This window comes from Bactrocera tryoni, unplaced genomic scaffold, assembly GCF_016617805.1.
Source record: "Bactrocera tryoni isolate S06 unplaced genomic scaffold, CSIRO_BtryS06_freeze2 scaffold_11, whole genome shotgun sequence".
NCBI lineage: Eukaryota > Metazoa > Arthropoda > Insecta > Diptera > Tephritidae > Bactrocera > Bactrocera tryoni.
In genome coordinates this window covers 18,504,449-18,532,141 of record NW_024395824.1, presented here as the reverse complement: position 1 = coordinate 18,532,141, position 27,693 = coordinate 18,504,449, and the positions used below count along the sequence as shown (strand labels likewise).

The 27,693-nt window shown below is 36.7% G+C and overlaps 1 non-coding gene across 1 annotated transcript; it reads left to right on the top strand.

The window, feature by feature from the left end:
• Window positions 1-21,170: 21,170 nt before the first annotated feature.
• Window positions 21,171-21,379, top strand: LOC120779947. Its single transcript, XR_005705769.1, has one exon. It is a non-coding gene; the product is annotated as a small nucleolar RNA U3 (small nucleolar RNA).
• The last annotated feature ends 6,314 nt before the right edge of the window (window positions 21,380-27,693 follow it).

Below are 27,693 nucleotides of genomic sequence, written 5' to 3'. Positions count from 1 at the left end.
GCTAGTTTCATCCAGTTTCAGAGTTATAAAAATTTAATTACTATAGTTTTCTTTTTACATTTATAAAGTGAAATACATTGTATACAAACAAGAAAACCGCATTACATATATACACGCGCATACTCAATTCCAATTCCATTTTTTTTCCTTTCTAAAACAAAATCTTGTGGTGGTAAAGAATTTGAGTTAGTGAAAAATACATACGACCTGAGAGTTGGTAATAGGAAAAATTTTATTTTCCCTACTTTTGGTCCAAAAATGTCGACAAAGGTGTGGTGGGTAATTTCGATTGTCCCGGCAACTGATTTTACTGTAAAGGGTTTTTCGTTCAGAATTGGATTCCTAATCCTAGTGGATTGAATGTAATTCTTATTGGATCCGGTATCAATAAAAAAATTTATTGTGTCTCCGCGCCTTGTTCTAAATTCGTAATAAAGCAGCGAAGAGGGCGCTAATCTAAAAAATTAATAGTATCAGGCTCATTGTTACCTGCATTATAATAATTGCTTTGGTGGGAATTGTTGTCGTATATCCCGTTCGGGTCTAATTTAACTGCGTGACTAGTGAGTCAGTTGTGCGGAAAGCAGACGTTCCTGCGGTCGATTGTCCTGGAATGTATTAGGCCTATTCTGGTAATTAATCTGTCTTGTTCGTATTGATTGGTCTCCATTGGGATCGGTGGTTTAGGTGGTAGGTTCGGTCTGTTGTTAAAGGAGGTTTTTTCTCTAGTAATACGGGGGTTGTTCGGGTCAGGAATAAAGGGATGTTAGACTTAATCCACTGCGAGAACGCCTCAAAATTAGCGTTTTTTATAACATTTTCCATTATGGCCAGATTGAACAAAATAACAATTTTTGGGCATTTATCAACCCAATACCCAACATTTAGTACGAATAAAAATGTCTAAATATCGGTTATTTTGTATATGGAGAAACTATTTAAATCATTTTAAAGAATATTATAGCAACTGACTTTTGTCCTTTCAATACCCAATAATAAGATTTAAGCTTGTTAGCTCTCAATCATTAAATGTTTTTAATCATTTTCCATTGAAAATAAAACTATGATGCTTCAAATTACAAAACTAGAAAATTTTTATAAAAACCTCGCGGCAACTCACCTATGATTTGGCGTCGATTCTGCTTAATATCAAATAAAGCGGGAAAGAATAAAAAACTCGTAGCGGACTGACGATACGTATATGCGCGCGGATCGTAATAGAAAGAGAGTCGGCGCCGTCTGTCAGTCTCTTTTGTCCATTGTGTCCGGGATCCTCGTGTGTGGTGTATATGATGCAGGTGTGTTGAGTGTGAGGTGTGGATGATGAATATGGTGTAGATTAGTGTTGGGAACTATAGAATAAAAACAATCAAGTTATTCGATAGTTCAGCAATTTTCATTCATTCGATAGTTTTCAAGAAATCACTCATTACTATTTTTTTGTTCATTCGAATTTTTTCGTTTATACCAATTTTTCGTTCAAAACGAATATTTTGTTCGATACTAATTTTTCGTTCATTACTATTTTTACATTCATTAGTATTTTTTCGCTATTGAATGATTTTTCGAATGAATGATTTTATGCAAGTAGATATCTAGCAACGGTTTTTTGTACGAATTCATTTATTCCATTTCAAGTAAATGGTATTATATTCAGCAAATGTATGAATAATGCTTAAATTGTGTGTATTTCAAAATTATGTTGAATGGTTATGTTGAATTATGTGTGATAATGGAAATTAAATTGAATGCATGTATAAGTGGTAGAAGTTAATAGATGCTTAAAATAGATTTCAGTGAAAAGTATTAATAATAATAAATATAGACTTATAAAGCGATAATGTAGGAGGCATCGCCAAATTAATAAGATGACTAAAGTAGATTCATATGGTCATCGGTATTTGGCAAGATTAAATGACAGTTTCTAGTCGGTTTGATAAAATCCAATGGCTTTGAATTAAGCAGGTTGGCAACTTGGTTATGTATTGCGATTCGAAATTGTAGATATGTATACATTCACTTAACCGTTTTAACTGTTGGTATTATTTGCAGCATCAATAGTAAAACCAGAGAACATAAAACATAGAGAAGGTGCAAATTGAATTCTGTATGATGTTCGATTGGACGGCTAACAGAGCTCATAAGATTGCGACACGGAATTTCACCATTCTCGCTGCTATTTAACAGAATTGAGCATGTGCAATAGCAGAAATATATGTAAAGCGACTGAATTCATACGAGAATGAATAAAGAGAACTGATTTGTAGAAAAATATATACAAAATATACAAAATCACACAAAGAATGTAAAAAAGCATTCTCTGAGTGACATATGCATGCTTATTTTGTATTATATGAACCATTGATTTCCGAAAAATGGTAAACATTTTATGTGATAAAATTAAATAAAAAATAAGTTTAAATAAATTATTATTTCAAAAATGATATTAATTTCGACTATTATATTATATCAATTTCGACTATTGTGAATGAAGATTATTTCGTTATCATTTCCATATTTGTACCAATAGAATTTCTATGACACATGCATCTGTACATATGTACATATATTATTTCTTTGGCACATTTGTCTGTATGTTTACGAAAGCAAATGCGAACCATATACATACATATGTACATACATTCATATTAACAAGTGTCGCACGCTTCTTTCACATCTCCGTTGTCACGGTCAACCAATGGCCGAAACTGGCGTTCGTCAAAGAGTCAAGTGCTGAACACATTGAGCGCGAATACACACGTTCTTATGGACACAGTTATATAGTTGTGAAGCTGCCTCAATAAATGTGTCCCTAAGAACGTGTGTATTCTAATATTTGACAAATGTCGCTTGCAGTCTGTCGCGCTCATTGTGTTCAGCACTTGTGAGCGAGGTCGCTTGTAGAATTTGCGCCTGCGTTTGTGAATTAAATTGTTCTTGCTGTAAAATTTACTACATTTGGAAGCTTCGCCAATTCATGGCTGCCATATTGACTTGCCATGCTTATGATATTTAGGCAATTGTTGTTTTTGTAGAACAATGTTTTAATTTTTTGTTGGTGACATATTCACATGTGTACGCATATGTATGTATGTTTGTATGCTTGTGCATTATTTGTTCAAAGTATATACAAATAAATGTACATAAGTATAAGTATAAATGAATGCATGCATATAAGCATGCAGATCAATCTGCGCACATGCGTATACATGCAATCATATGGGCAGATAATAAGATTAATATGATAGACGATATATTTATGTATATATGCATTGTTGTGATAAATTCAATTTCTATTACTAAGAAACATAATACAAAAATATTTATTAGTATAGTATATTATGTAAAAATCAAATTAAATTGTTAAATATACAAGTCTAAATTGACTGTACTTTAAATAGTACTATACATGCATTCATACAAAATTATACTCATATCATAATTATTACATGCCAATATATTGCATGCTGTTGTTGGGAGTATCATAAGGAGCATGCATACATATGTATGTATTTATGTCTCTTCATATTCTTGAGTATGTAAGAGAGCTGTATTTGTACACATTTTTCGCTGTTAAAAATGTAATATCAAAGAACTTATTTTTCTGCAATATTCCCTGATTGCGCATACATGCTATGGCATCATAAGCCGTACGTATGTAAATATTTCTCTTCATATTCTCTGTTTGAGTATGTGGAGAACTGTGAAAAATGTTAACATTTCACAGCGTGAATTCTGTATTTGTGTGGTGAGATTCCGTGTCACAATTTTATCAAATGTTCGCTGTCGAACCTGCACCTTCTCTATGTTCTATGTTCTCTGGTAAAACATTTGAATTCGGTTGCAACTTATATAAATATTGGTATTAGATTTTTAATTGCAGTGTTTTCTGTGGTAATATAAAATGTATTTATGTATTTTGTAAAGAAAATGCTGAAAATGTTTTTATACATAATTAGATAATACAAAAATGCGCCCTGGATTAAAGAGATCAGCCGTGTGGGAGTTTTTTACTAATAATGGTAACAACGTCAACCGCAATATTTGTAAAAAAAAAATTAAAGTTTGCTGGTAACACATCAAATATGAATGATCACCTACGACGAAGGCATCCATCATCACATAGTGTGGAGGAGACTTCTTCGGCGATAGTCGAACGAGCACCTGCTGTAAGTGACTTAGATATGCCAAGCTGTTCTTCAACGCAAAGAGCTGTGAACTTAACAGTGGAAACTATTGAAAGTGAGATAAGTAGTGCTTCTTTGGTACCTCCTGTGAACGTAGAAACTACAAGTTCTTCAATAATACCCAGTAGAAATGTTTCAGGTGGTGGACCATTAAAAAGAAGGGCAATGCAAGCAAAATTATTTGTTACAAGCACGCGATCTGAGCTTTCGGAAACTGAAAAGAGAAGTGTAGATGAGTCTCTTATTAAAATGGTTACAAGAGATATGCAACCACTCTCTATTGTTGAAAATGAAGGATTTCGAGAATATACAAAAAAGCTTCAGCCTTTGTATTCAATCCCAAACAGAAAACTTCTTTCCAACACAAAGTTGCCTTCAAAATATAACGAGACACGGAAAAAGCTTCATTCCATTTTGCAAAATATTTCACACCTTTCTATAACAGATATGTGGACTACTGACAGCCAGAAGTCTTTTTTGTCTGTAACTAGTCATTTCATTTGGGAAAGCAAAATGAACTCAGCAGTCCTGGCAACTAAAGAAGTGTTCGGCTCACATACTGCTCAAAATGTAGCCACAGAATTAAAAAGCATTTTTGACGAGTGGTCAATTTTTAACAAAATAGTGACGATAGTGAGTGATAACGGTGCAAATATTAAAAAAGCGATAAGGGATATACTGCAAAAATGACACCACCCATGTGTCGCTCACACCCTAAATTTATGCGTTGTGGATGCTATTTTTATGCTCCTCAGATTTTAGAGCTTATAACGAAATGCAGAGCTATAGTAACATATTTCCATCATAGCTCTCAAGCAGCAGAAAAACTTAAATTTATGCAAAAGCAAATGGGAGTAGCTGAATTTAAGATGAAGCAAGACGTTGCTACTAGACGGAACTCTGGCCTTATAATGATGGAACGTATATGCTTGATAAAAGAACCGCTCTCTGCTGTACTAACTTCCTTTACACTAAGTGCACCGAACTTTCTGAATGCATCAGAATGGGAAAGGTTAGCGTGATTCCATCACTGTATTGAAGCCGAATGGCATGGGAGAAGAGGTATCAGCATTCATACAGCGGAACCAAAGGACTGCTACAGCCCCAGTAATAGAATTACCCGCGGATAAAAGTAAATTATCTCTTTGGACTCTACTGACCAAAAAGTAGCGGAAGCAAAACTATTTGTCACAACGCCCCTAGTAAGTTAATGCAAATATTTTTTTGGAACAATATCTTAGACAAGATTTCCTGTTGAGAGACATCAAAACCCTTTAAACTATTGGGACAGCAAAAGGCAGTTTTTCCAGAACTCTACGAGCTTTCCAAAAATATTTATGTATACCTGCTACTTCAGTTCTCTTCCTAGGGTTTTTTCTTAATGCTGGGCAAATAATAAATGATAGAAGAAGTAGACTTAAAGGTGAAAAGCTAGATCAAATAATATTTTTAAATAGCAATTTTAATATATAATTAAATATTTTTTTGCGTTCTTCTGATATTTATATTTATATTTATTTTATATGATATTGAATATCTTTTCTGTGCTTTACCATTTTTATGTTTTATTAAAGTATTGAATTAAATTAAACCTTTGTATTGGTTTAATTAAAAATGAATAAAATTCCAGTACTTTTTTGTTGTTTGAAGAGCACGCCTTTGCTTAGTTATTGAATTTGATTAAATAAATGAATGAATGAACGAAAAAATTCATTCGATAGTCAAAATCATTCAGTCATTAACAATCGATAGTTGAAATCACTCGATAGTTGAAATCACTCGATAGTTCCCAACACTAGTGTGCTTGCTTATGATGTGTGGATGATATGCGGTGTAGTCGTGTTGAGTATGGTGTGTACAGTACCTGTCCAATAAATTACGAACGAACAAAAAAAATTATCCGGAGTTCTAACTTTAACAATTAATAAAAACATAAATAAAAAAATATAAAATTATTGTTTTCGTTCGTAATTTATTGCATGTGTGGGGTGTAGGAGTATTATATTAAGAGGGGGGTCAAGTGCTCCTTTAGCCAAAAACATTTCATCAAATACCTTTAAATTTCACAAATTTATTTAATTTTCATTGTTTTACATTAATGCAACGATGCAACAAATCCCTCCGTTTACATATTTTTTTGGTAAGATTTCAATCTGGCCATCGCTCATTTCCAATTGCTAAACGTCAAAACCTCCTGAACTCGATCAACTGTCAAAGTTTAGGTGGTTTTGACGTTTAGCAATTGTTCTCTCACTTCCAGTGTCCAGAGTTAAACATCTCTTTATCTCTGGTTCGGGTAATTGTTGAACCTCGGCATGAATCCTTGGTTATTTTGCGCATAGTTGGGAGAGTGTTGAGGATATCCGAATGCATTATGGTCGAAATTTCTTCTGGGGGAGTGGGAATATGTTAATTCGGCGTAAAAAGCTCTATTGTTACTAAAATTATTAAAATTGTTATATCGGGCAGGTCGTGGGGGTGGTTGAATATTGGCTTTGTGTGCATTATTCGCATGATTTATTCTATACGTCATGTTGTCAAGTTTTTGACATAAATTTAGTACTTGGGGCAAGGTTGTTGATTTTCTCATGCTGAGAAGACGAGGTAAATCGCCATTTAGTCCTCTAATAAATATGTCAAGGGCTTTGTCCCTATATGAATTGGTCATAGTTCGTATGGACTCGTCGCTTAACTCAAGACATGAAATTTTGTCTAATATAAGTGAAAGGTGTTTGTAAACTTTTTGGTAGAAGGTCGGAATGTCATCGTGGCGTTGGACCAGAGTGGTCATCTGGTATTCGAGGGTACCTATGTTCCTTTTATCCGAATATTGCATCATAAGGCATTTTCGAATTTGACTCCAATCAAGTGGAGTATTGTACGACTCCAAAGCGGTGTCGACATCGCCAATTATTTTATGCCTGATCGTATGAGGTATCGCGAAGTACTTAGGGGTATTTTTGACTCCCTCATAAGCTTTAAAAATTCTGTCTACGCTCTTCCTCCAGGAGTTAAATTCTCCTGGTCGTCCTGAAAATTCTCTAAGACATTTAACCATGTCAGGAGTTTTATCTAATTCGTTTATGTTGTTCGCGTTCAGTGTCATACTGTGGTCGTGTTCGGTAAAGTCAGTTATAGTCTGCGTACTCATTCATTCGCGTACTTCTCGAACTATTGTTGTTATTAGAGTGGGGTTAGGGGTGGGAGGGTTTAAAGGATGGGTGGAAGGATTTGAAAAATGGGTGGTATGTCCATAATCTAACCTCATTTGGTTTATTTGTTCAATTAATTCTTCCCGCTCCGCTGGGGTGCGCCACGAGCTGCGGGTTGGAATCGGGGTATACGGCCGCTATGGATGGGTGGCCGATTCAATTCGCGTGCTGCGCTGCGATGTAGCAGCGCGTGATGCGGCCTGTGGCATATTTGGGACAGCCCGCGTGACTCACACGCTGCAGTCACATGTGTATGTGACAGGCAGTTATGGCAATGCCCGTGGGCCTTGGCAACTTGCTGCCGTTGCACGGGTCGCATACCCCGAAATATGCCACAATGGTGCAGGCGATGTGGGCGCCGACAGATGGGGCACCTTAGGGTCTCCGAAGTCCTTGATGGGATCGGTGGTGGTCGGGTGCCACCACGAGGCGCAGTTACCGGTACAGGCGCCGGCGTGGTTGCCGGTGCGGTTGCTGGCGTGGTTACCGGAGCAGCAGCCGATGCTGTTGCAACTACCGTTCGGGGCGCTGGTGTAGGCCCGTTGCGTGGCACATTGGTTACCGCCCGAGCGGTTGGCGTAATTGCAACTGGCGTATCTACATCTATGGTAATCTGTGGTAAATGAGATGGTTATTTATATATATCTGTCATTGTAAGTTGATATGGGCAATCATGCACGATATGTGGCATGAATGGGCCGTCGTATTGATCGACCATTTTTAGTTTTCTTTACGGTTTATTATTTTTACGTTCGGTTTATTTATTTTTTATTAACGGATTTGTTTCAAGCGTATTTTCGTTTTTCATGCTATTTAATTTAGTGATTTTATTATATCGCGATATTATCCAGTTCCGTTTTTCGGATTTCGGTTTCGCGGCCGATCTGTGGTTGGTTGTTAAGCACAGCTTCACGAGCGGTCTGGTTAGTGTTCCGTTTTGCGTACGGTCATGTGACCGTCGGAGCCATAATGTAGCTTTTCTATGCGGCCTAGCCGCCACTCGGTAGGGGGTAGACAATCATCATGAATGAGGACACAGTCTCCAAGCTTAGGTGCTTGTTCAGGAGTCTTCCAGCGGTATCTTTTGTGGAGATCCTTTGTGTATTCGTCAATCCATTGGCGGCTGAAATCATGATGGAGAAATTTAATTCGTTCCCATCGATTTAATAGAGATAGCGACTCCACGCTTGGCTCAGGAATGGCCAGGATGGGTGCTCCTTTTAGAAAATGCCCTGGAGTTAAGGCGGTGAAATCTGAGGGGTCTTGCGATAGTACTGTGAGTGGCCGTGAATTGAGAACGGTTTCAATTCGATTCAATAACGTCGTGAACTCTTCGTAATTGAATTTGTAATTTCCAGCTACCCGTTTGAAATGGGATTTGAAGCTTTTCACAGCTGATTGCCATAAACCGCTCATATGAGGAGCGCTTGGGGGTAGGAATTGCCAATTGATGCCTTTGAGGGGGCGTACTTTTGCACAATGTCGGGTGATACTTATTCTTAAAAAATCCACAAATTGCTTTTCTGTGGCTCGTTGAGCTCCAATAAAGGTTTTGCGGATGCATTATCGCTCATGATTTTCGAAGGGTGGCCACGTTCTGCATAGTGCAAATCTTGCTCGTGAAGATGCACTTCTTAATTTGCGGCTTAAGACGGGGGATGTAATACCTTGCGTACCATATGCTGCATATGAGGCGATGTTCGGCGTGTCGCATTATGATGTAAGATGTAAGGAGGAATAATATGGCAAATGGGGACCTCTCTAGAATTATAATGGGGTGGCGTTCATTGTATGTTAGGCTCGAATTAGCGAGCCGACCATTGGCACGAAGCAGACCTTTCGTGTCCAGAAATGGGTTGAGGACTAAGAGTGAGCTCTTTTTATCAATCGGCTTCGATTCTCTTAGTAGCGCTATATCGCGGCTGAAGTAGCGCGCTTGTGTATATGCTATTAGTGCGACCTTTGCCTTTTGTAACTCTAGGTGCGCCACTGTGTTGCATGGGAAATTATGTGATCCCTTCACTTTGCTTTTGAGTTGTTCTATAAATTTGAACATATAAGCTACTACTCTGAGAGCTTTTGGAACGATGAAAATCGTTCAAGGATGTCGGCATCATCTAATAATGTGTGAAAGGTGGCGATTTTTCGACCTTCTGGTGCGATAATGTTGCGCATGGGGGATTGTGGCCAAGAATCAGGAGATTCTATCAACCATCGGGGGCCATTCCACCAGAGGGTGGTGGTAGCAAGGTTCAGGGGTTTGCACCCTCTTGTCCCAAGATCGGCAGGATTGTCAGCACTGGCTACGTGCCGCCAAGTGGCTGATCCTAATAGATCAAGTATTTGGGACGCTCGATTAGAAATATATGTTTTCCACGCGTGTGGTGGCTTTTCTAACCAGGATAGAACTATTTCGGAATCGGACCATGATATATAGTTTGCATTTTGTCATATTTAAATGCATTTGCACCATGGCTACTAATTTTGACAGCAGTAGTGCGCCACATAACTCAAGTCGTGGGAGACTTATAGTTTTCAAAGGTGCCACCTTTTGATTTTGCTACTAATAAGTGGCTTGTGGTCGTGGTGTCGCTTTTTGCGAGCGCACATAGATAGTAGCGCAGTATGCCTTTTCAGAGGCGTCACAGAAGCGATGTGTAATTCGACTTTGTGATCGGGGGAGTAATTCACCCATCGCGGAATTTGAATCTGAGAAATATCATTCAGATTGTTTGCAAACTGGGACCATTTTTCTAAGCGAAGAGGTTTCACTTGTTCGTCCCAGTCGGTTCCATCTAGCCATAGTTCTTGTATAAGATTTTAGCTTGATCATAATTGGCGAAAGCCATCCTACGGGGTCGAAAAGTTTTGCCACCGAGGATAAAATCTCGTCTTTTCGAAATGGCTGATAATGCGGATATGGACTCTGCTCATGTATGAGAACTGGTCCGATATCGCATTCCATTGGATGCCTTATGTTTTTGTTGTACTTTCTTTTCGAATATAAGGAAATTAGTGTGCAACAAATTTTCGTTTGGAATATTTTTGAGTATATTCGGGTGATTTGCCGTAATTTTTTTTTTAATGGAAACCCTGCGGAATTGAGGGCATTTATTACATGTGATAAGGCCTCGTATGCTTGTGGAAGATTGTGACTTCCAAACAGAATATCGTCTACATAATACGTTTATGTTTTCAAAATCCTAATTGCCAGAGGAAATTCTGGATTCAGTGGAGGGTTCGAATGATGGCCACTTCGGTAGTAAATGTCACAAGGACCTACTCGTCTCTGTCCTTGTCCCGTCCATCGGATTTCTTGGACGGCGGTGATGTCAGCCTTTATTTTTGACGAGGGACACCAACCAGCTGGGCAGCGGCACCTTCCCACTAGGGGCCCGACAATCCAGGTGCATGCCCTCACCCGTAGTCCTTATTTCTGTTTTCCATGGTCGTCACTGTGTGGGCATAAGGGGGGTCTCTCATCCGAGGCTGTTTGCTAATTTTCATTGGTAGAATTTTTTACGTGGCGGGTCCCAAACCCAGCGCACAACCCTGCGGAGGGGATGTTTCGCCTTCTCACTTTAGCTCGCCTTCAAACGGATGTTCTTAGGCTACCCAGAGGATACTTGGTCAAAGACCGGAAGTAGTGAGCTGCTTGAGTCATATGTTAAAGAATCGTTTCTGGCCACTCCCAAGTGAATGGCGATCAGAGAACTTTCCTCACTTGCGTGAACTTCTACATATGACTCCATCAATCATGAATATACGCCAATTTAAAATCAGAAGCTGTAAATCTGGTTGGAGAGTGGGTCCCGTAAATAGGATATCGTTTAAAGAATTCCCTGAACTAGTGGTTTTCGAGGCATTAAAAACAACTCTTACTTTTTTTTTTTCTCTAGCTTCACTACTGCGTGATGTGGCAGATAAAAGGAGTAGTATTTGCCGTTGACGATTTTCTCCCCTGGAGTTACGTCCTCCATGTGATCTTATTGGATGTATTCTTCTAACACACCATCATACTCTGATTTGAGTTCACCTTTTTTAAGTAGGTTTCTTTCCATACATACTTAGCAACTGCTGTATTGCAGAGGTGCGAGAGTGACCTAAGGCGAGTGTGTTAGGAAATTGTTGCTTAAGTGGTAGTCGTACGACGTACCGACCGTTTTCTGATCTAGTAGTGGTGGCCTTGTAAAAATCCTCACAATACTGATCTTCAGGGGTTTTTACTGATATGGGGGGGAGTTCTTCTAATTCCCAAAATTTTCTCAATTGTGAATTGAGGTACTCATTTGAGACTTCCTCAACTTGAGTTGTCAATGTTGTGACTAGTTCCGCAACTAGTCCGCTTAGGACCCATCCGAAAATGGTATTTTGCGCCAGAAGTGTTTTGGTAATTTTCTCAATACCTTCGAGAATAATTTGTGGTATGAGATCGCTGCCTAATAGGAGATCCATTTGAGCGGGGGTGTTGCAGTTTGGGTCTGCTAGCTTTAGGTGTGAAACCTTTTGCCAATGCTTGCTATTTATATGATAGCTTGGTAGCATGTTAGTTAATTGCGGTAAGACAATAGCTTCTGCTTGTATGCGCTTATCCGCTTTGGGGGAAAAAATGGTAATGGGGCAGATTTTATTTGAGTTTTGAACAACTCTTCCGCCCATTCCCGTGATTTAAAAATTGGCCAGTTTTGTTGGCAACTGAAGCCTGTTTTGTGCCCTAGACGCTATAAATGATCGTTGTGATCCTTGGTCTATTAAGGCTCTGAGTTTGAACAGTTCTCCTCGGTGTTCGATGGAGACAACTGCTGTGGGTAATAGTACCCTACTGAGATTTTCGCTATGTAGCGTTTGGGTTTTTAACGCCTTTGAGCAGCATGGTGCTTCTTGGCAGTTTTCAAAATTTGTTGTGGCAACTAATCCTATTGCTCGTTTAACGTTTGCATTGTTTATGGGTGAGCTGGAAAAATTGGTTATATGTAACATAGAATGATGTCTTTTATGGCAGTAGACGCAATTAAATTTGCTTTCGCAATCTTTAAACGTATGCGCATGTGACACACAGTTAGTACATAATTTTTTCGTTCTTACGAAATTGTTTCGATCGCTAACATTCATTTTTTTGAATTTTTCGCACGATTTTAGCTTGTGGCCTCCTCTACAAAGTTCGCATGACGATTGTTTATATTGTTCGGATGTGAACGATTGATTTTTAAAAAATCTTCTATTTAAATTAGTGTGACTACTTGCTTGGGGTCTATTGAAGCTTCTATTGAGGTCGTTTTGAACGTTTTTCGTTCTGACTAGTTTTTTATGTACCCTTTCTGCAATTTCATTCTGGGTAGTAAGAAATTCTTTCATTTGCTGCCACGTTGGGCACTTTCTTCGCAATGAGAGCGATTGCTCCCACAAAAGTAACGATTTTTCTGGTAATGCAGCTGTGCATATATTTACCAGAATGGGGTCCCAATTATCTGTGGGAATATTCTGTGTCGATAAAACCGACAAACAAATTGAAACCGTGGATTGAAGCTTTATGAATTCTTCACTGGTTTCTTTCTGAATTTTTGGTAAATTCATTAGTATCGTCACTTGCTTGTCGACCAATATTCTCTCGTTTTCGTAACGTGCTTTTAGAGCTTCCCAAGCAAAATTAAAATTTTCGTCATTGAGAGCGAACTGTTTAACTATTACGCCTGCCTCACCTTTGGTTTTGTATCTGAGGTGATACAATTTCTGCGCTTGTGATAATTTAGGATGGTGTATGTACACAGCTGTAAACATGTCCCGGAAGGACGGCCACTGTTCATAACCACCATGAAATATATCTGTGTCGCATACTGGCACTTTAAGGTGAATGCCTGAACTTGCCTCTTGGGCTTGTCTTTGTGATAGCTCTACCCTCGGTTGTGGAGTAGCTGCAATTGCTCTTAAAAGCTTTAGTTGATCACAAATCATTGCTTTTGTGTCTTCGAACTGGTCTAGGCAGTGTTCATACTTGGTGTATGCCGAGGATTTAAAATTTTCCGGTAGATCTGAGTCGTCAGATTCTACGATTGCGTCATATGCCGCTTGGAGACGTGTCCAGAAGTTGTCTAAATTGTCTCTTGATTTCTAATACCGATTCAGAATTGTCTTGAATCGATGAAGATGAAAATCGAGTGCAGTATCGTATCAAACTGTCACTCTCAGCAATGAATTTTGTATAAGAAATATCTTTACCCCTCTTTAGTTTTGTAGCACCTTGCTTTGAGCGTGTAGCTTCAGCCTGTGTACACGGACTTTTTCGTCTGAAATCATCTTTGGAACTTTTAGCAACTGAGTTGTTTTCGATTCCTTTGAGTCTGAGCTCATTTAAAAAATGTATAGAATGAATCAAAACGTCTTAGTGAAAACTAGACTTGTAGATAAAATGTCGAATAGAAGACTCTTTGTATGTAAGAGTTTCATAAAAAATCAATAAAACCAATGGCTTTTAACAAACCGAGATTTCAAAATATTTTCGTATGTATGTATGCATATAATTGGACGAGAACTCTTTTAAGCAAATAAGAGTTATCAACGAAATTGATATAAAGATAAACGTATTTGATAGTAATCGCGAACTCTTTTAGGTTAATAAGAGTTTTAAAATGAAATAAATAAGTAATCACTTAAATTTGATTTAATGATTATTATTATTATTTTTTTTTCTTTTTAAATGACCGGAAATTATTTTAAGTATTTTCTTTTTCTGTGTATATTTCTTTTATATATACTTTATGTCCAAATGTCCTATAGGGTATACCTATAGGTGGATATTTTATTTATTATGTGCTAATGAGCGCTCGTATTAGAGATCACTGCACTTTGTACATATGCATTAGGGTGTCCGTTATTTGCCAAATTAATTATTTTTGACGAGACGCCCCCTAAACTTTTAGTTTTCCATCGAAAAAAAAAATATCAGACCATAAAAAGCCCTTAATTTTCATAATAAACCTTGCCCCAAACACGATACATTTCCCATTGAAATTACATGGGATTTTGCAACTTTTTACGATTACTTTTTTTTTCTGGAACTTTCTCGTTTGTAGGAATAAAAAAGTCATATTCTTGTACGGAATTGAATGCTCTACAAAATAAGTCTGGACAATTTTTCGATATACGCACTCCTTTAAAAGTTATTCAAGGTTAAAGTTAACTTCTGATTAATTTCTGGAATTTTCGAACTTTTACGGCAAATTGAATTTTTTTTGTAAAATTCAATTGTTTATTCTAAAAAATGTAATTTTTTGTTGGTCATAAATCCGGCTCTACTCTGATTCTTATCTAGAAAAGAGTGAAAAACAAATGATTTTCGAAATTTCATAAAACTCGGTTAAGGGGTTACATGGCTTTACAGGTTTCAAGAAATCGAATCCCTTTTTTTGTCTTGTCTTATTAAGTTCTACAAGATAAGATAAAAAATAAGAAAAATTTGCAAATCAAATCAAATTTAAACCATTTGAGTACATCAGATTTCCTTTATTAAACATTCCTTAGTTACATTTGAATATTTTTTTTGATGTGCCAAGCTAAAACGCATCACCTGATAATTGTGCCTCTAGTTGTTTTTGTATTCTGCACAATGTTCTGACCCAAACAAGAAATGCCGAAACGAAAATGAGTCACCTGATCATGGTGATGCCAGATAGGGCAGCGTGTACCTGGATAATGCTGATGCCAAATTGCACAGTATAACTCATATAAATTAAATGAACTTATTATTAATCGCTAACAACATGTGATTAATTACTCTTCATGTTTCAGAGTTTTTCTGCCGTAACATCAGAGAAATTATATTTTTTAGAATAAACAATTGAATTTTACAAAAAAAATTCAATTTGCCGTAAAAGTTCGAAAATTCCAGAAATTAATCAGAAGTTAACTTTAACCTTGAATAACTTTTAAAGGAGTGAGTATATCGAAAAATTGTCCAGACTTATTTTTGTAGAGCATTCAATTCTGTACAAGAATATGATCTTTTTTATTCCTACAAACGAGAAAGTTCCAGAGAAAAAAATATTCGTAAAAAAAGTTGCAAAATCCCCATGTAATTTCAATGGGAAATGTATCGTGTTTGGGGCAAGGTTTATTATGAAAATTAAGGGCTTTTTATGGTCTGATATTTTTTTTTTAGATGGAAAACCAAAAGCGTAAGGGGCGTCTCGTCAAAAATAATCAATTTGGTAAATAACGGACACCCTAATATGCATGTATGTACATACATATGTATTACGCTTTTGTTTTTTACACAATCCTGCTTGTTTTTGTTGATCAAAAATCAATGGGTATTGCGGGAAATATGCCAATGTGGACTTTGAATATATGTATTTTATACGCAATCCTGCTTGGTTTTGTTAGACGAAAACCAAGGGGTATCGCGGAATATATGCCAATGTGGACTTTGAAGCAGTGAGCGTATCTACATATGCGACAATACTTATGTACAAATTTTGAATTATATAAAAAATCCTTTTTGTTATATTTATTCTTGTATAATTTATACCCAATGTCGATTGGGTATTTGTTCCAGTATATATTGACTATATTTATATGCGCCCGTATGTGCATATATGTATATATACGCGTATATACATATATATATGCATATATGTTTGTACGAAAAACACCGAAAAGAGAATTAACCGACCGCAGGTAATTTTCTCAAGCTCACTCGTGTTTCTATATATGTATATATTTTTATATTGCGCCGCATACACTTATACATGTATATGTATATCAGTGGTCGGCATTTCATAGCAAAATTTTGCAAACTAACTTCACACGTACGCTTACGCTCTATCGTTCAGTCGTTGTCGAGCCAGCAACGAATTAACATCACGCAAGACTATAGCGCAAAACCAAATATGCCCTGCGAGAAATATTTTATGATTCTAAATACCTTTGGTGCCATGCAATGCCTTTTATGTTCCAAGTCTTTTAAAGACATTTTGTTAATTTTCATTATACTAATAATTATTTATAAAATTTGCTTAATTTTTTATACCCTGAACAGGGTATATTAAGTTTGTCACGAAGTTTGTAACACCCAAAAGGAATCGTCGGAGACCCTATAAAGTATATATATAAATGATCAGTATGTCGAGCTGAGTCGATTTAGCCATGTCCGTCTGTCTGTCTGTCCGTCTGTCTGTATATATACGAACTAGTCTCTCAGTTTTTAAGATATCGTTTTGAAATTTTGCAAACGTCATTTTCTCTTCAAGAAGCTGCTCATTTGTCGGAACGGCCGATATCGGGTCACTATAACATATAGCTGCCATACAAACTAAACGATCGGAATCAAGTTCTTGTAGGGAAAACTATCACATTTGTCAAGATATATTCACGAAATTTGGTACAGATTATTTTCTAAGGCAAAAATGTAATCTCCGAAGAAATTGATCAGATCGGTTAACTATAGCGTATAGCTACCATACAAACTGAACGATCGGAATCAAGCTCTTGTATGGACAACTTTCACATTTGACACGATATATTCACGAAACTTGATATATGTTATTTTGAAAGGCAACAATGTAATCTCCGAGGAAATTGTTCAGATCGGTTAACTATAGCATATAGCTGCCATACAAACTGAACGATCGGAAACAAGTTCTTGTATGGAAAACTTTCACATTTGACAAGACATATTCACGAAATTTGGTATATGCTATTTTCAAGGCAACAATGTAATCTGCAGAAGAAATTGTTCAGATCCGTTAATTGATAGTATTATAGCTGCCATACAAACTGAATGATCGGAATCAAGTTCTTGTATGGACAACTTTCACATTTGACAAGATATATTCACGAAACTTGATATATGTTATTTTCTATGGGTACCAATGTAATCTCCGAGGAAATTGTTCAGATCGGTTAGCTATAGCATATAGCTGCTATACAACCGAACGATCGGAATCAAGCTCTTGTATGGACAACTTTCACATTTGACAAGATATATATTCAAGAAACTTGATATATGTTATTTACTATAGGCAACAATGTAATCCCTTAAAAAACTTGTTTAGAACGGATTAATATAGCATATAGCTTCCATACAAACTGAAATCATTACATAGTTATTTCAATAGAAAGGCACCTGTGATGGGTATTTAGCTTCGGTGCAACCGAAGTTAACGTTTTTTCTTGTTTTAATTCCAATTTCTCACTGGGCTACTTTTTTTTCGTGCTTACCAACACAGTGACAGATCCTCTCATGCCGACCACTGATGTATATACATATGTTCGCAGTGGTAAGAAGCCGCGAAAGGAGAATTTAATATTTTTTTATTTGTAGATATATGTATGTATGTATATATGTTTATGTATTTGAAATATATTGATTTGAGAGAAAGAGCAAGTTATGCTCTTCGTATGTTATAATGGTATAAGTGACATATACATATGTATGTATGTATGAAATAGAATTTTATTTGCGCATATCTTTTTTTTTCTTATGATTGCCGTAGCTTATTTTAAGCAATCCTGATTAAACATACTTGATTAAGTATAAGGGGTATTGCTGGAAAATTCTGCAAGTAAATACTTGAATACTTTATTGTTTTTTGGGAATAGTTTCTGTGTTATAACACAACGGTAAGCATTTACCGGCAATCAATAATCCGCTATATGCAGTACCAAACTGCTTTGTTTGCGGTTTCTCGGTTTCTACCGGAAAATAAACCGATTACCGAAAACAGCTTGGTAACGGTTCTCACTACTTTTTTGACCGGAATTTTTGTCAAGCCGTAAATTTAATTTTGTGAAATTAAATCATACATACATAGGTACATGCGTATAATATAAAAATTGAAAGGAACGATACACTCACTTTGCTTTCCTCCAGGGGCTTTTGGGGATAGTATCCCACTAGCAAAAGGTAATAGGTAGTGTATGAGTTGGTAAGAGCCAAAGTGAGGGTCTTACTGCTGAATTCATTGCTGAATTTTAACACAGCGATGTCCTAGGAATTTCAGAACAGATCAACTCACATACTCAGGGATACAAATAGATCAGCTGTACGCATTACCAAGCTATATATCTGAAGACATGAATTAGTCAGTTGTAAGCACTACCGGCTCACATACCTAAATATATGAATCGATCAGTTGTGCGCATTTCCTACTAAAACGAATCCAAAATAAATATCTTATAGTTTTATATTTTTTAATTCAATTAGAAATAATAAAGAACTCCATTTCAGTACAAATTGCTATAATTAAGGTTTTATGTACATTTAAAAATAATGTCAATGTTACTTTAATTAATTGTTTTCATAATTTAATTTATTATATTTGTTTATCTTTTTGCTTTATCAAAGAGCCCGCTTTGTGATATCGGTTTTTACCCATCTTGAAAGCTCTTTTGAGCTCCCGCTCATAATCGCCTTTAGTGAAACCTTCCACTTGCATTGCAAACAAAGTGTATCAAAACAAAGACTTATTCATTACGGAAAAGTAAAATTTACCATATATGGCAATATTTAGGTACTCAAACTTCTTGAATGTCACCTTGTCTTGCAGTCCATCATAATTTAACTGCACCATGACGCTCTCGCTGAGAATTTTTTTCATTCCGTGTGTAACTCCAATTGATCCAATAATGTTTTTTATAATAGACACCTGATACACCGATTTAGTTGCTGATAATGAATTTATATACATTGAAATTTTGTGATAATTTTCACTTTTTCGTAATGAAAAACCTTCGTCAGTGCGTGGCAATGCCTTTGATGTGCTGTAAACTGTTCTGTTGTTTATGCGTTCTCCTTGCTGGCAACATCTAGTACAACCTTCTAATGCATTATGTCCCATAGTCTGACATAAAAATGCCTTTGCGGGTGAATCACATATGAACGCTCTGATTTTGATTTGAAATACCTTTCCACTTATGTTTTTACCATTTTTAAGTAAATTGCATATTTCAGACGCAAATTCCTGTAAATAACTATTCACGCTGGATGGTTTTTTCGTGCCTAAATAAACGCCAAATAACAATACATCAGCATTTAATTGTGGAAAAAGCTTTCCCATAATAGGCCATAACGTTTGCTGTGAGCTCTTACATATATAGTGGAAGACCGTCAATACCGATATCTGACACTACAATTTCCATTTGTTTTATAATGTCACTTATTCAGCTTATTTTCGACTCCTAAATGCAAATATGTTAGAGGCGAAACACTTCTTATAATTGAATTCTGCCTAATAATCAGAGACTCTGCGCAAGTTGGGACATTTAAATGCCATTTATTTAAAAGTCTCAATAAACCATCAAAAGCCACACGAGGTACGTTATTTTTCACTGCCCATTGTTTTAAGTCAACTACCAAACTACTTTATTTCACATTTTTATTATCATTGTCACATTCACTAAGTTTATAATTATTGTCATTTGAATTATTTATATTTAGAATTTCATTTATTTCGGCATTAATAAATCTTCTTTGATGACGTTTGCTGTACATATGTACTTAGATAACTTTTAATACTTCACACGCGACCGCTTTCAACCGATACTTAAAATTTACTAAAAACGACAATCATTAAAATTGAAAGACAACAATTAACGACTAACGGTTATCAATTATTTTCAGAAAAGAACAACAAGAAAAAAGTAGTACTGAAGCGCTCACATACCCAGAGGGCTGGGTCGATCAGTTGTGCGGATGACCAACTCATATGAATAAAATTCGCACATTTCTTAAAGATAACAACAACGATTTTAAAGCGAAATTTTTTTCGTTTCTTGCCCCGCAACCCATTACCAACTCGCTTATTTTTTTCAGTAGTGAATTATTTTGCTACTGGGATGAGTTTACGTATGTATGTATGTATGTGTATCTTGTGCGTGTGCCTGTGCTTGTGCGTTGCCTGAGCTGTGGCCTGTCTGTGCTTGTGCCTGTCCTTCTTTTTCGTGTTTCTCCTGTCCTTTTGTTGCTGGCGCTGTAGCTGTGCTCGTGTTTTTTTATGACTTTTTCTCCTTTTGTTCGTAGGTTATGTCACTGCACTATCACTTTATGTGTACATATGTATGTATATCGCAGGTGTAATTATTCTTTTACTCTGCTTTCTCTCTCTTCACTGCACTTTTTGTCACCCCACTTTTTTTAATTTTCGTTTTCGTTTTCTTTTTTTGAAGTTATACTTCTTATACGAGTTCGGAAAATGTTGCGATAGATTCAGGTTGCACAACCTTGCTCAATATGAATCTACGCAACCTTGCTCAAGCGCAACCTTGCTCAATATGAATCTACGCAACCTTGTCTGCGAAGATGTTCGAGCAGCAAGCGAAGCGGTGACAATCGGCGATCGTTTGTTCGTTTCTTTCGGCACAGCTCGGCTTTTCTACCAACAACACAATGTTGCCATGCTTATGCTGTTGTTGTTTTTGTAGAACAATGTTTAAATTTTTGGTTGGTGACATATTCAATTAAAAATAAATTCTGTTGGGATTCGAACCTACGTACCTATGTGCTCGTCGTAACTTTTCAAGAGCCTACCACCAACACCACCATTGACACTTGTATTGCGTTGTCCTAATTATGGTTTGGTGATGCATGAAAGATATATACAATGGATCGTCGATTGTTACCTCTTTCCTTGCTGCTGCTGCGCATATGTATGTTTGTATGCTTGTTCATTATTGAAGTTATACTGCTTTTTCTTTCCTTTGTCTTTCATTTCTGCGAATTCTCAACTATTTTATGTGCCCTTTTGTTGAAATACCCTGCGTTGGTCTTTGAAAAATTAAGACTATACTTCACTACAGAAATGATCCTGTGAAGTACGGTCTTCATTTACATTTTTTGGAAATCGACCCACGATGACGAAGTATTTTCGTTTTATCTGACAGCGTGAGGTTAAGAAGTTCATTTCTAATTTTGTCTTGTGGCATATTAGAAATGATGTTTATTCGAAAATCATTCGCTTACAACGGATAAAACGACTTCTGAGTGGTGATTTTAATGAATGAATTCCTTTTGGTTGGCGTTGGCCGTTGAAAAGTTAAGACTATGCTTCTCAGGATCATTCATTTCTTCAAAGAAATTAATGACATTTAGAAATATGCATATTTGCATTATTTCGTTGTCATTTCCATATTCGTAGCAATAGGAGTTCTATGGCATAAGTAAAGTAATGGCCGCAGATTGTCACCCCTTGCCGCTATAGCAGCTTCGCCTATGTGTACGCATATGTATGTTTGTATGCTTGTGCATTATTCGGCAATGTATGCAAATATATGTACATATAAGTATATATGACTGTATGAACAAGTCATTGCGCGCACATGTAATAAGTATATTGATAAGTGATGAAAAATTTCTGAACGCGCACATGCGTATACATTCACTCATATGAGCATGTGCAGATACACAAGATAGGATAGAAGATGTAAATTAATAACTCTGTTTGAGTTTTGTAAGCAACTACGGGCAACTGAACGTGGTCAACTGCCGTGGGCAACTCCTTGTAGTCAACTGCCTCGTTTTCTTTATTATGTTTTCTTATATACAGTATTTTGCTTAAACCTAGATACAAATATTTATCTTACATTCTAGGAAGTATATCCACAATCCACTTGAGAAATGACATATGCTACAAGTGGAAAGATTCATCTTACAATCTATAAATTATATTTTGGGACCACCTAAGGTGGACAAAATTAGCAAAGTACACATAATGTTTCAATACGGACCATATGGGTCGTAAGTGTCATGTTACATATTTATGACAGATAAGGAATATGTTCATGTAATGTGAACTGGTGGTATTAACTCCCCCAACTTTAAATTGAAGCGTCCCGATTCAAATGGATATATAGTAGTACGTGAGGCTATAGACTATTTTATCAATTTGAACAGTACAAGCAAAATTCTCTTTGGAAAGCCCAAAAGTCCCTGAAGCCACCAACTAACTCCAACATGCCTATACGAGACATGGGCGGAAATTGGGCTCGAAGTGACGAGGAAAAGGCTAATTGTTTTGCAAATTACCTAGAAAAGGTATTTCAACCAAATTGCCCAAAGAACAACTTCGAGTTGTCCAGCTTACCCAACACAGTTAACGAGTCACTCGAGTCTTTTAAGACTTCACCTACTGAAATTATTAGAATAATAAAAGAACTTAAATCAAAAAAGTCACCAGGACATGATAATATTACCCCAAAAATGCTAATTGAGTTACCAAATATTGCTGTGGATGTGCTCTCTTCGCTCTTCAGTGCAATTCTTAATCTCGGATACTATCCTATTTCATGGAAAAAGTCGCAGATTATCTTGATAGATAAACCTGGGAAAGACTTAACACAGCCGTCTTCATACAGACCAATCAGTCTTTTACCCTGTCTTTCTAAAATATTTGAAAAAGTGTTACTATCAAAGATGTCTCCTTTCCTCCACGAAAATAATATAATACCAACGCACCAATTCGGGTTTCGTGAAAAACATAGCACGATAGAGCAAGTAAATAGAATTACTAACGAAATAAGAAAAGCATTTGAGCACAGAGAGTACTGTTCAGCTTTATTTCTAGACGTGGCTCAGGCATTTGATATGGTGTGGCATGAAGGCTTTTTATATATATAATTAAAACCATTCTACCTTTAGAATTGTATAAAACATTGGAGTCTTATTTAAAAAATATAAATAAATTTCATATCTGACGAACGACAGATAAGGGCTGGTGTACCCCAGGGCAGTGTTTTAGGCCCAACTCTATACATCATATATACTGCAGATCTTCCTACAGCTAATAATATATTGACCTCAACTTTTGCTGATGACACAGCTTTAGTGAGCCGTAATAAATGCCACATAATAGCCGAGCACTTAAGGTCTGTCGAAGAATGGCTAGCCAACTGGGGTATAAATGTAAATGAACAAAAATGCAAGCATGTTACGTTTTCACTAAGACCTAAAATGTGTCCGGCAGTAAAAATGAACAATATTCTAGTACCCCAAGCGAACGACGTAACTTATCTTGGTATTCACCTAGATAGAAGACTTACGTGGAGAAAACACATATCTAGTAAAATAACTTGCATGAAGATAAGAGCTGCAAATTTAAATTGGCTTTTAAATAAAAACTCCAAACTTAGCCTAGACAACAAAGTGCTTTTATATAATGCGGCCATAAAGCCGATTTGGATGTATGGCATTCAACTGTGGGGTACGACCTGTGCAACTAATATTGATATAATACAAAGGTTCAAATCAAAAATGCTTAGAACAATCTCGTGTTCACCATGGTACATGCGTAATGAAAATATCCATAAAGACCTTGGTATTTCTATGGTAAAGAAAGAAGTAGAAGACAGCAGAATTAAATATATATCTAAACTCCGAGATCACCCAAACCCTTTGGCTAATGCTTTGGTACATTCCTGCGATCAATCACGCCTTAAAAGAAGAGATATGCCTGCGTACTAAGGAGCAACGTATCACCAAAACAGCTCAAACACTTGCTTGAGCTTGTCTAGTTTTTAAATAGATTTAAGATTTTAAAACTTATTGTTAGGCTTTTAAAACAAAAAGCAGATTCTATAAATAAAAGATATTGTTTACAAAAAAAAAAAGTACTATTTTGAAATCTTACCATTTATTTTACAATTTATTTAAATTTGACTCTTAAATATACTTTCGATACATTTTATATTATTTTTGACTTCTAATTATTTTTTGATGGAAGTATTTTCATATATGACATCTTTTATTATATTATTGCCAGAATACATTTCAGCAATTTGTTCTTTTACATTAAGGGTTTTCTCAAGTCCCATAAAGTTATAAGTTATAACGATTCGAAAACTTAACATTGAGAATTGTAAATGTGTAAACTCATTTTTGTATGAAATCTAACAACATTTTTTTTTAGACAATTGTAAAACTTTATAATTTTACGATTTTACAATGCTTTACGACGGCTTGTGAGTACCCCAATTATTGAAATTATTTATTTAAAATATTAGTACCTCCTTTTTTGGAGTATATTTTTTTATTTTATTGTCGGTATTATCTTCGACTGGCGTCTTAGGATTTTCTTCTTCTTCTTCTAAATTGGCGTAGGCACCGCTTACGCGATTATAGCCGAGTTAACAACAGCGCGCCAGTCGTTTCTTCTTTTCGCTGCGTGGCGCCAATTGGATATTCCAATCGAAGCCAGGTCCTTCTCCACTTGGTCCTTCCAACGGAGTGGAGGTCTTCCTCTTCCTCTGCTTCCCCCGGCGGGTACTGCGTCGAATACTTTCAGAGCTGGAGTGTTTTCATCCATCCGGACAACATGACCTAGCCAGCGTAGCCGCTGTCTTTTAATTCGCTGAACTATGTCAATGTCGTCATATATATCTCGTACAGCTCATCGTTCCATCGGATGCGATATTCGCCGTGGCCAATGCGCAAAGGACCATAAATCTTTCGCAGAATTTTTCCCTCGAAAACTCGTAACGTCGACTCATCGGTTTCTGTCATCGCCCAAGCCTCTGCACCATATAGCAGGACGGGAATTATGAGCGACTTATAGAGGTTAGCTTTTGTTCGTCGAGAGAGGACTTTACTTTTCAATTGCCTACTCAGTCCGAAGTAGCACCTGTTGGCAAGAGCAATCCTGCGTTGGATTTCCAGGCTGACATTTTTGGTGGTGTTAATACTGGTTCCTAAGTAGACGAAATTATCTACGACTTCAAAGTTATGACTGTAAACAGTGACGTGACAGCCAAGTCGCGAGTGCGACGACTGTTTGTTTGATGACAGGAGATATTTCGTTTTGCTCTCGTCCACTGCCAGACCCATTTTCTGTGCTTCCTTGTCCAGCCTGGAGAAAGCAGAACTAACGGCGCGGGTGTTGAGGCCGATGATATCAATATCATCGGCATACGCCAGCAGCTGCACACTCTTATAGAAGATGGTAGCTTCTCTATTTAGTCCTGCAGCTCGAAATATTTTCTCCAAAAGCAGGTTGAAGAAGTCGCACGATAGGGAATCGCCTTGTCTGAAACCTCGTTTGGTATCGAACGGCTCGGAGAGGTCCTTCCCGATCCTGACGGAGCTTTTGGTGTTGCTCAACGTCAGTTTACACAGCCGTATTAGTTTTGCGGGGATACCAAATTCAGACATCGCGGCATAAAGGCAGCTCCTTTTCGTGCTGTCGAAAGCAGCTTTGAAATCGACGAAGAGGTGGTGTGTGTCGATTCTCCTTTCACGGGTCTTTTCAAAGATTTGGCGCATGGTGAATATCTGGTCGGTTGTTGATTTGCCAGGTCTAAAGCCACACTGATAAGGTCTAATCAGTTTGTTGACGGTGGGCTTTAATCTTTCACACAATACGCTCGATAGAACCTTATATGCGATGTTGAGGAGGCTAATCCCACGGTAGTTGGCGCAGATTGTGGGGTCTCCTTTTTTATGGATTGGGCATAGCACACTTAAATTCCAATCGTTGGGCATGCTCTCGTCCGACCATATTTTACAAAGAAGCTGATGCATGCTCCCTATTAGTTCTTCGCCGCCGTGTTTGAATAGCTCGGCCGGTAGTCCGTCGGCCCCTGCCGCTTTGTTGTTCTTGAGGCGGGCAATTGCTATTCGAACTTCTTCATGGTCGGGTAATGGAACGTCTGCTCCATCGTCATCGATTGGGGAATCGGGTTCGCCTTCTCCTGGTGTTGTGCGTTCACTGCCATTCAGCAGGCTGGAGAAGTGTTCCCTCCATAATTTAACTATGCTCTGGGCATCAGTGACTAGATCACCTTTGGGGGTTCTACAAGAGTATGCTCCGGCCTATAAACCTTCTGTAAGCCGCCGCATTTTTTCGTAGAATTTTCGAGCATTACCCCTGTCGGCCAGCTTATCAAGCTCTTCGTACTCACGCATTTCGGCCTCTTTCTTTTTCTGTCTGCAAATGCGTCTCGTTTCCCTCTTCAACTCTCGGTATCTATCCCATCCCGCACGTGTAGTGGTCGATCGTAACGTTACTCAGGATTTTCTTGTCCCAATTATTTTAAATTTTGTATTTTATATTCTATTTGGCTTTTCGCCATTCTTTTTTTGTTTTATTTTACCGGTAAGATCTTCGGCTGGCGTTGTTGAACTTTTTTTGTTCCACAATTTTAAAGTATTTTTTATTTTTAGTATTGCCGGTACTTTCTTCGGCTGGTGCCTTAAGATTTTTTTGTTCAAAGTAATATAAATTTTGATTTTTTATATTTTGATTTACATATATAGGTATATTTATATTTATTTTATATATGTTTTTCCATTATTTTTTTGTTTTATTTTGCCGGTATGAACTTCGGCTGTTGTTGTAGAACATTTTCGTTCTACAATATTTTGTATAATTCTTCTTTTTATCTGCTGGTATGAATCTTCAGCTGGCGTTTTAGGACCTTTTTGTCCCAAAATATTTTTTTTTTGTTAATAAAATATTGCCGGAAAAATATTCGGGAGGCTCTTCAGGAGTCTCTGCTCCCAAAGAATTATATTTTTTCCTTTAAATTTATTTTTCGGTTTGTTTGTTTTTTTTTTTATATATATTTGTGAGTTTCATGAAATAACATATGTATATAGTAATACTCACAAAAATATATAGTAGTTAAATTTCTTTTTTTGCATAAATCTATTGTAATAACTTCATATTAAAATATTTAAATGGCATATATTTTATTGCCCGCATGTATTTAAATATTTGTTTTGATCTTTTCTGGGAAAAGATACTTTTTATTCTGAGGGTCTGGAGTTCAGATTCGCAGAACTGAGTTTATATTATAAGCCGGAGGGTCCCCTTGTGGTAGTGAATCGCGGTTTTAAAATATATTTTATTATTTGGCTGGTCGAGCCTTCATTTGAAATTTTTAGATTTAATTTAATATAATTTGTATATATTTGATATGCTAATAGAGTATATCTTGTTAAGATACGATTTTATATCTTGTTTTTTTATTATTTTTAAACACGAACAGTTGTGAGTGGCATGATTATTGGTTTTGCAATACTCACAGTGAAATAATTTTTCATACTTAATATTAGTGGGATTATTTCCCATTTAATTAATAAAGAGAATAAGCTTTACTTACAACTAATTTTATGTTGTTGTTGCCTTTGCTGCTGTTTCTTTTGAGTAGAATTTTGGCGGTTGGTTGTGCGATGATCGTCGTTGGAGGCCGTGTGTGAGGTTTAGATGAAATAAGATGTTTTTGGCGAAATTTCTGATTTACAGAAATTTTTTGATTCTTTTGTTTTTATGAGGGGCTTTCAGCGTTTTTTATGTGGATGTATGTTTGCT